Source organism: Saimiri boliviensis, chromosome 5, assembly GCF_048565385.1.
Source record: "Saimiri boliviensis isolate mSaiBol1 chromosome 5, mSaiBol1.pri, whole genome shotgun sequence".
NCBI lineage: Eukaryota > Metazoa > Chordata > Mammalia > Primates > Cebidae > Saimiri > Saimiri boliviensis.
In genome coordinates, this window is record NC_133453.1 from 16,296,184 (window position 1) to 16,307,248 (window position 11,065).

An 11,065-nucleotide genomic window follows, 5' to 3' on the forward strand; every position below is an offset into this window, starting at 1 on the left:
TTTTTAATGAAGAGGTAATTCAGGATACCTGCAGCCTTTGGTTCATGTGAAACGAGCAGATGTGATTACTGTCCGTTTCAGTCTGGTCCAGAGCAGAGGTTAAAACACCTAGGCAAAGAGCCTTTATCTACCAACTCAGTGGAACTGATGGCAAATCTAAGTGTCTGGTCCTCAAGTTTCCCTCAGGATACCCAGAGGAAATATTTTCACCCTGCTGCTTATGGATTTCAAATTCTGAATGAGTGGGGCCACATTCTGAGAGATCTGGAGACATGTTATGCATAATACTGAATTATCATTGATAACAGTAATATCATGTAAAGCCATTTTCAAGTCCTACTCCCTACTCAATGAATTTATGGGGCTTATTTTTCTTCTTCCAAACAGTGCGTGTGAACTCGTTTTCATCCAGTTGCATGTCTGCATTGAGCTTGCCCTGATGATGTTCTCATTAGGGCACGTCCCACAGAGCAGCTCGGGTCGTTTTGACTCTGGGTACTTCTGCTCACCCTGTAGCTAAGAGCAGCTAGCCCATTCTTGCAGAGCCTAACATTTTTGGTGCCTTTTTTTAATGCCTGAGGCAATTTCCATATTGATGTGGCCTCCCTGCTGGAAGTCAGATGTCCCTGCAAGCCCCAACGTCTTCCTTTCGTTCAGCTGCACCCAACTCTGGACTTGACTTGGTTGCATTTCTTTGCTAAAGTTCAGAGTGAGTCTTGATTGTTTAAAAATCAGGATAAAATAAATACAGCTGCCAATGTAAGCATTTTATAAGAAAGCCATGCATGTCCTGAAGTCATAACTGCAGACTTCTCCTTAGCTTCACATTGGCTGGTGTCATTGATCTCAATATTCAACACACTAAGAGTTAAGTTAATTTGAATTTCGTTTCTTTTTTAAGCTAACTTGATCTTGCAACCTCTTTTCTCTCTGGCTAAAGAAAAGAGTCACTTTAAGAAGCTGAAACTTCTGGCATGAATACTTCTAGCAGGTTTATTTGTATGTCAAATATGTGCTTCTATCTCATTTTCTTTTTTCTCGCAAGAGCAAGGAAATATTACCTGTGACTTCTCTACCTACCTGAAAGCCATAAGTCCTTTCTGGCACCTACTGCAACCTTGCCTCTTTTTCCTTTTTGTAATAATCTTCATTGGTGCAAAATCTTCTTTGAACCAATCATTTGGCAATGCTTGCTGTGAAAGAATTTTGACTCTATACATGTGCTATGATAGATATCATATCAATATTTTCCATCACTACTTTTTCTTTGTCAGAAAACTCAGGACTTGCTGTGAGTCAGAATGTGTCATAGCCAAGCTGTCTTCCAAACCCTGAAATATTTCACTATATTTTCCCTTCAAAGTATTTGACTCATCAGCTGAGAGGATATCAGGCCTTTTACTTAGTTTGACTTGAATTAGAACCGTGAAGATGATGAGATCAGCATGTCCTCGCTGTGCTGTTTAGTTTCTTAGCTGACCCAGTTGATAGAGGCTAAATGATTCTTTGAAAAAGTTTTGCAGGATTTATCTTGTTTCTCATTTTGCATTAGTTGATGTCTGTCTTTGAAATAAATTTGGGTTTTCTTTTCTATATTTGTTTTTCAAGTTTTAATCTATATTCCCAACTCTAATTCATACTATAATAATGTTAACCTCCAAAATTGTATGAACTGTCTTACTTGAATGAAAAGATGAATTGCCTGAAGTGATCTTTTGTTCCCTTTCCCAGCGTCCCTTCCCTTTCTCAAATTCTACTCTTCTAAAGGAAACTGATGTCAGCTGGGGTACCAGTGACTGATATCTTGGACGCATTTGCTTTGTGTGCGTCTTAGAGATAGATTGTCAAGGGGACAATATAAGATTCTGTTCCAGTAAATTAATTGCATGCACCTCCCCAGTTCTTCATACTTTTCTCTATCCAGGCCCTTGGGGGTGCCCTCCCACATTGAGTTTAGGCTTCCTGTTAAGATTTGCTTAGCCCTATAAGACACTAACAAATTAAACACACAGCAAAGCTTAAAAATGTTTTTGATGGCCTCTACTTCGTCTCTTGATCCTCTGCCATTGCCATAGGAAAATGCCTGGGCTGGCTGCTGGAAGATGAGACTTAAGGAAAAGAGCTGGGTCTGCCTGGCTATTCTAGCCAAGGACCCACACACCCTCAGAACTGCCTAGTGGACCTGCAGCTGCCTGCAGGTGCATGAGTAAAGCTCCAGCCAATGGCAGGAGAACTGCCCAGCCAACCTATAGGCTCCTTAGCAACAACAACAAGAAAAAACATGGCTGCATTTTTTTCTGTGCCCCTAAGTGTTTGGGGCAGTTTGTTACTCAGTAAGCAGCTAGTTAGTACACCTGTTAAAGGAATCTAATGCTTGAACTATGTGGGAGGGCAACACAAGGCTCTTCTTAGTCTCTCTGATCACATCCACAGCAGCCTGCATGACTTGATCATATCATTAAATGAAGGTAGGACTCAAGTGTGCTATTGAGTCGAAAGGAACATCTATAAGCAAGTCTTTCCAGTGGCTGGTTTTAATTCATTGCTTCGGAGGGTTTTCCCTTTGTAAGCAAACTCTGAATACAGTTTTCAGGTTTTTGTTGTTGTTTTCTTTTTTCTTTTTTAGCCTTGGGGCTTGTCTTTGTCATTATTCCCTTAAACTGGATTTCTTCTCTGCAGACATTCTGCTGACCTTGCCAAGAGCCACCCAAGTGAAATGGTATTTGGAGGGAGACTTTCAGCGAGAGTAAAAAGAGCTTTTTACATGAAGAATAATTGCAAAAGTAATCTCTTATTTGGTTGAAGCTAATAAGCGGATATAGTGGATATTTTATGCTCTTCTCTCCTTTGAAATCTCAAAGATGGATATTCTCTTAAGTATTTTTACTAACTTAGAAAATCAGCTGAGAGTATTTTAATGTTCAGAGAGCTTCCCTGCTTAAGTTTTTACTGTTACAGAGCTTAACATCAGTTACTTTTTAACATTTTGATCCAATGATTGTTGTTTTATTTTGGGTAGATAGAATATTGCATCTTAGCGAAAAATCAAATACTCTTTCGTAGTTGGAAACTTTTTGTGGAGACATAAAATTTTAACCACTTAAACCTCATCTGTGACTCCCTTACTTAGGCATCGACCCTGGTTATTCAAGCATCTCTCCCTAGAGGGCGCCATAGCCTCACTTCATGAAGTGGTCTTTCCAGTGTTGGCTGCTGGCCCCCTGTCACCTGAGGCTGAAGTCCTTTAGATTACAAGATTGGAATATTTTTAGTAAATCTATCACCAGTAGAGTCTTTATCTTAACATGATAAACGTACAACTCACTGGAAATTTATGGCAAATCAGACCCAGCTGATGAGAGAAGGCAATGGTGCTTAACATGGCTGTGGCTGTTTGTTCAGGTGAACCCAGTCTATCTTTTTGTTGATGCATACTAACCTGTGGGATATCATGGGCAGATAGTGGAGTATTGGGTAGAATACTAAGGACCATTCAGTGGACCTGTGATCTCATTCTGGATATGCCACTTACAGGTAGTTGGACTTCACTTCCTTGGACTTGGACATCAGTTTCCTCATTTGTAAGATGAGACAGGCAGTCTCAATATTTTTTTCATAATCCTAGCAACTCTCTGATTTATTGTCTTTGGTATAACAGTAGTTCTGTATAGTTTGGTAGAGGAAGTGATACTAGTGCTCCCAACTGCTAATTCAAAGGAAATGTAGGTAGTTACCCAGTGATATTTTGGTTACGCTGCAGAAGATATTTTAAATTTTGAGGAAAAGAAAATGCCAGCTGATCACTGAAACCCATAAGTGCTAAATAAATAGATTTTTTTTTGTATCTTCTTAAGACGTGAATATTCTTACAAAGTCAGCATAAAGTACTGATACAATACTGGCTCAGAAGAAAAAGTGTCCGCTACTCACAATCTAGCACCATGCATAACAAAGAGTATTCACTCAAGAAATGTTTGTGAATTGCCAGCAGGGCACAGTGGCCCATTACTGTAGTCCTAGCTACTCTACAGGTGGAAGAAGGAGGATCAGTTGAGCCCAGGCGTTTGAGTCCAGCCTGGGCAACATAACGAGACCTCATCTCTAAAGAAATAAAGTTTATGAATAAATGGCAAGAAGACTAATTCCGTGTTTGGTACAGCTTTTACTTCTAAAATACTCTTTAATATACTGAGTCAGGATTGATGCTCATGAACTTCCAGCCATGGCTTTAACTCTACTCCTTTGAGTGACATTGAGCAGATTGGGTCTACTGTGCATGGAAAAGTTACTTTATTTTTACTTGCCCTACTCCACTGAAAAGAAATTAGATGCAGCATTTCTCAAAGAATAAGATGCATATCTCTGGTCATGCTCACAATTAGGCATAATTGTTTTTACATGACCATTTTTAAGTTTTCAAAAACAATTCTCAAGCCTGTTATAGTCTTATCTTCTCAAAGCTAACCATTATTCTTCAGGACTTTTTTATGCGTTTTTCAATGTCTTCATTACTCTCCTGGCAATGGGCCCTGTTTGTTCTATATCCTTCCTAATCTATCACCAGAACTAAACACAGCATTGCAAGTTTCATCACCGCTGTGAAAACAAGGATTACCACCATTTTTATTCTAAATACTATGTTTTCTGCTAATACAACTTAACATTAGATTCCTCATCACATTGGTTTATATTGATGCCCAAGTCCCTTTCACAAATGCACTGTTATCATGCTTTTCTTTTATATCCTTGTAATTGTTGTGTAAATGAGAATCTCCTTTTAATCCTCTTTAAAATATAACTTCTTATACTTAGCTTGCATCTGGGAATAGTATGGGTTCTGGTAATGTCAACCTAAGTCTGCCTCTAACTTCAGGTTTTTCACAACAATATTGGCCCCATGGACTATTTACATGTTTCATTTAAGCATGCATCTAATTTAAGAAAGTCAAGAGAGAGCTGTAATGCTTACTGCTAGAAACCACCCTCTAGGGGGTACAAAAGCATCTCAGAGGTCTTATTACATGCCTTCATAAAACTCATACAATCTTCTTATCTGAGGCCAGGGAAAAGGGAAATAAGATTATCATGACTTTATTTGGTCTTAGGGAGCTGTACTGGGACGTGGTAACCACCTTTTTCTTTCCCAAGAGCTGACAAATCATCCTGTTAATGTCCACTCTAGAAATTCGCTACAAGTAAACATAAAGCAAGACGATGGATTGCTGAATCTATCTCACATTCCTTTCATAAACCTTGTGACACATTTGTGCGTTCTCAAGCTTTCTAGCCTGTCTTCACACATCCTGAGAGCTCTTGACTGCAATTGGGTGGGTTCGCTCAGTACACCACACTGCAATCTAATGGACTTGAAGTTCAAGTTCTCAGGGCTGCCAGCACTCTCTTAAAACTGGGGATTTTATTTCTCCCCTTTCAAGGTTCACTTTACCCTTTTTATTCACAGGTCATTGAGAGGACACAAACAACGTGAGAGATCAACCCTGATATCCATTGATGTTTCTGAACTCCAAGCTGCATGCTTACCCATTCCTTGCTCCTTTTATGTCTCCCAACATGGATTGAAACCATCAATACAAATAAATAAGAGATGTACTCAAATAACTCATGTTAGGCAGTATGTGTGATAGGTGTAGTAGGAAGACTAGGAGGGCCCAGGAGACAGAGACGTTACCTTCATCTAGGACCCCAGCAAGTGTGCTCTTTGAACTGGCATTTGAAAAATGAAGGATTTTGATTGGAAGCATTGAGAGGAACTCTATGCACAAAAAGTGGCAGGGGCAAAAACATAAATGGGAGAAATGGGACAGTGTGTCAACATTTACAAAATGGCACAGAGCTTATGAGGTTTACCTCGCAGACAAAAGCCCAACCTTTGTAGGTTCCTCCTCATTTGGATCACCTGATGGACTTGAAGGAGTTCTTGAAGCTTTTCAGCTAAAGCTGTGATATAAGTAAATTTGTAAACTTAACCTAAAAAAGAGAAGGATTGCAGTGAGGAAACCACTAGGGGATTTTGTACTAACCTGTGCCACTCAAACTAAGATGGCCATAAATGGAAGGGATGGAAACATTCCATAAAGTAAAGGTGGGGAGAAAAATGAAGATGCCTTTCGTATTGATCAAATATTTAACGTATACTTACAATGTATTTGCTCCCTTAGAAAACTACCTCACCTATCCATACTCACACACCCCAAAAATATTAATACATATTCTCAGTCTTTCCACTCCATTTCATGAGGCATCTAGTAAAACCTTCAAGGTGTTTTTGTATACCCTAGAGGGTGGTCTTTGGCAGTGAGCATCACAGCTCTCTCTTGACTTGGTCAAATTAGATACATGGGTACTCTCTAAATTATTTTGGGTGGTTTCATACACAGCTTTAAATAACATTAAATTATACTGTGTGGAAGATATTTTTTTTTTCAGTTCTCTTTGAAACTTCAGATTACACTGAAGATAAAGTATCAGCTTATTGTTAGTTTGCCTCTAACACTGAATATTTGCGATTCTTCCCCTTCACACAAAGACCAAGTAGCCTTGGGCTTAGAAACTTTGGTAGACAACATTTAACTAAAATTGAATGGCAACACTTACTTAATTTTGTCCTTGTGTTTGACCATTACTTTCAGTTATTCTATTTTTTTTTTTTTTTTGCAAGTGATACTGTTGTCCTGTTTATGGTCAGAGTATACAGTTTCAGTTTAAAATGAAATTTTATAGAAAAAAAAGAAGTCATTGGTTCAAAGGATTTTGTTAAGTATATACTAACAGGTAATACAATAATTTGGCAAACATCGAGATGGTGGGACATGAATAACTGACATTCAGTTAACATTGCTCTAATAAAAAATTCCATTAGAATTGCAAAAACCTTACATATTTTGAAGATGTGATTCACCAATTGCATCTTCTGAATTCACCAATTATTGAAATCATGCCCTGACATTTCTGAGAGGTGGTTTGGTGGCCCCGTGGGGAATAGACAGTTGTTTGCTATTATCCTTGTGTATGGGATAACAGTGATAGCCTGTTCTACTTGGAGTGTAAAATCACCATTTTGACTCCCAGAGATTTATAAGGTTTTTTGTGGCAGCTGTACTACTCTGAGGGAAGGTAATACAAATTCTATCTCATGACAAAAAGGATTTTTTCCAAAGAGAACATGAGGTCCCTTTTCTCAGTTCACTTTCAAAATGCCTCTAATATATCTAATGACCTCTTTTCTAAAATTAGTTTCATGAAGGGCTTGATTGATTTTAGGCTCTTTATGGATTTAATTTAATGTTCATTCTCCATTGTATTATTGCCCAGCACGAGTCAAGACAATCATACTTATGATTAGAAAAATAAAGCAAGGTCTTTGGGGGCCAAGTACAGACCTACCTTATCCCTGAGCTGGGAAGCTGAGCCACACGTGGACTGAACAGCTGATGGACAAACTCTAATGGCTCTTTTAATGCAAAAAATGGATTCTGGAGGCAGGATGCTGCTCAAAGAGACTGCTCTGAAACTCTGCATCAGCACACTCTTCACATCCTTAGTTCTGTCTTGGGAAAGCACATACTGTCTGAATTATTAAGCCTATTTGTGGCTTTATGCCTAGAGCACAGGTGCTTGAGTCAGAGAGATGTCAGTTCAAACATGGCTCCCTCATTTGTTAAGGCTAGTTCTGTGGCTCTGGGAAATTACTTAACCTCTCTGAGCTTCAGGTTTCTCAACTTCAAAATAGGGGTGCATTCGTTTCCTAGGGCCACCGTAACAAATGAGCACAACTTGAGTGGCTTATGGCAACAACAGACATTTATTCTCGCAGGGCAGAAGTCCAAAATCAAGTCAGCAGAGCCACACTCGCTCTGAAGGTCCTAGGGGCAAATCCTGCCTAGCCTCCTCCTGTTTCTGGTGGCTCCAGGCATTCCTTGGCCTGTGGCCACACAACTCTAGTCTCTGCCTTCACCTTCATATGTCCTTCCCTCCTTTTCATCGTTTTCTCCCTGTGTCTTCCCCTCTGCGATCTCATAAGAACACTTTTCATTGGATTTAGGGCCAGCTTAAATAATCCAAGAGGATTTTATCTTGAAAGGCTTAACTCATGTGCAAACACGCTTTTTCCAAATAAGCGTCACATTCCTGAGTTCCAGTGATTGGGAATGTGTGCGTATCTTTTGGAGAGTCACTATGCAACCCTCCACAAGGGATGGTCATGATGCTTCTATCACAGATGAACTGAGAAAGTGCTAAGCACATATGACATGCTCAAGAAATGTTGGTTGTCATCACTGTATGATAATTATCTCCTTAGTTTGTCATTATCATGTTTATTAACATTTTGATAGAACTAACTACATTTAACAGTGAGCGCTGTTATGATTGGACCTGTAGAGCAGATGTGAAACTCCAATTATCATTGAACAAGTCACACAGAGAAAAGATGGCTTCCTTCCCCAAAGCAGCTTGGGAGTCACTGGCCTTATTCTATCAGTGTAAATGCACATTATGGACTTTAAAGAGACAATATCTCGTGTAGTTTTGGAGACAGTAAGGCCATTAGGGATCAGGGATGCTAATGAAATATCAACAACATTACCTCGTAAAATTTGGAACAAATACTACTATTAGATAAAATTTTTAATTTGAAATTAAAACAAGTGAAGCATATATCTGTGTTTTAGATTTGCCTTTTTTGAACCAAAGTTTCATTCAGTCAAACACGAAGTCAACACACTCAAGAAAGTGTCATTTCAGGATTTTGGGTCTTTCTTCTGATTCAAGTTACATCAGACACAGCCCTAAGGAGAATTGTCCTGCTAATATCAGCCTTCTGGTAGAATCATAAAACAAAGACCCCACACTACCATCAGTGAACTTAGGATCTCCATGGGAATGTTTACCCGAAGTTCAAACTCAAAAAAATGTAACCTTTCAGCCAGGCACAGTGGCTCACTCCTGTAATCCTAGCATTTTGGGAAGGTGAGGTGGATGCATTCTTGAGTCCAGGAGTTCAAGACCAGCCTGGGAAACATAGTGAAATTCTGCTTCTACTAAAAATATGAACATTAGCCAGGTGTGGTGGCACACACTTGTAGTCCCAGGTACTCGGGAGGCTGAGGTGGGAGGATCACTTGAGCTCAGGAAGTCGAGGCTGCAATGAGCTGAGATCATGCCACTGCACTCCAGCATAGGTGACAAAGTGAGAGCCTGTCTCTAAAACAGAATAAAATAAAATAAAAATAAAAATATAACCTTCCTAAATTTCTTCCCATTCTCAAATAGAGATGGAATCTGTCACTCTCAAAATTTACCCTGGTCGTTTCTTGGTTCTTACTTGTCTGCCATAATACAGACCACACTGGTGTGTGGTTCATACCAGTTCTGCAGCGTTGAGCATCCAACCACATTCCATACTGTTTCTGGGAGCTGTGGGTGATGAGACGCCATCTGCTGGCTGTTTTTCTTTCTGCATATGTGTATGTTTACACCCGCCTGACCATCCAAACAACTCCTTGTGGCATGGCCTGGCCATTGTCTCACTGTGATGAGGAGTCACTGAGACACTTTCTGCCTCTGAATATTCTCATCAGTTAACAGTTAAAGAGAGCTGAACAGTTGACTAAATCTCAACTACTCATGCCAAAGAAACGTATGACTTGTCTATCAGTAAAGGACCCTAAGAGGCAGAAGCAGGCTAATATCTGTGTAAACTCACCGAGAAAGCCGTGTTGTTATTGCAGTTTGTGGTGGGTGCCTGCTTTTATTCAGCATGCCACTTGAGAGTGGAAACCTGAATGATACTACAAGTAAGTGATATTGAGGCTGATAGTCTGTTCATTTTTAAAGGGCAAAATGGCAAAAAGCATGTTTGCCCTTTGAGGCCTCTTCTCACAATGAACACCAGGGGGCAGTGCTAATATAGGGAGAGTTTAACATCAGGTCAACAAGTGTCATTGTGCCTTCGTAAGCCACACAGCCTTTCGTGTTTGAAATATTCTAACTCACTTTTCCTCCCAAGTGCCATTTATTCATGCTTCACGGCCAAGGTCAAATATCTCAGCCTCTGAGAAGCCATATGGAATCTCCCTGATTGAATTACTGTCCCTCTCTCTTGGCCATGGGCTGCTTCTGTGTGTCCCCTGACCAGTTTACCCAGGAATTCACAGGAGGAAATCCTAACTCCTTAGACGGCGTATTAGGAAGTGGGGGCTTGTGGAAGATGGTTAGGTCATGAGGGCAGAACCCTCAGGAATGGAATTAGCGCCCTTATGAAACAGGCTCAAGGGAGCTCATTTGTGGCTTCTACCATATGAAAACCACCCAAGCCAAAAAGATGCCATCTGTGAACCAGAAGGCAGGCCCTCACAGACACTGCATTGGCTGATGCCTCAATCGTGGACTTCCTGCCTCCAGAACTGTGTGAAATGAATTTTTGTTGTTTATAAACCACCCAGGTTATGGTGTTTGTTACCGCAGATGGCATGGATTAAGACACTGTCCTTCCACAGTATTGCAGATAAAGCTCTATTGTAGAAAGTCTGCTGTATACACAACAGTAATGCTCTTTTCATTCATGACTTATCAAAGTCCACCTACCTGCTATTGCACCTATGTATTTATTGGTAAATGTGTATCCCTGAATATGGCCAGACTACTGCTACTATTTCTACTATCAGTAGCTAACCAGTCACTTTAAAGTACTGCTAAGATATTACCACCCATAATAATGCTTGGCATCCCATTGTTCACACAAAACAGCACTAAGCCTCTTCATAGTAGCTCCAATTAACACATCGTTAGCCAAATTAGCACAATAGTTTCTCTCTTTTTTTCTTTTTGAGATGGAGTCTCACTCTGTTGCCCAGGCTAGACTTCAGTGGCACGATCCAGCTCACCGCAACCTCTGCCTCCTTGGTTCAAGCAATCCTCCTGCCTCAGCCTCCTGAGTAGTTGGGATGACAGGCATGAGCCACCACGCTTAGCTGATTTTTGTATTTTTAGTAGAGATGAGTTTTCACCGAGGCAGGCTGGTCTCAAACTCCTGACCCCAAGTGAT

At 40.2% G+C, this 11,065-nt stretch overlaps 1 protein-coding gene across 2 annotated transcripts in view; it reads left to right on the top strand.

Annotated features, from left to right (window-relative positions):
* Positions 1 to 11,065, top strand: part of DOCK10 (dedicator of cytokinesis 10) — a 278,160-nt gene that overhangs the window by 31,394 nt on the left and 235,701 nt on the right. The gene's annotated exons all lie outside the window — the stretch shown is intronic.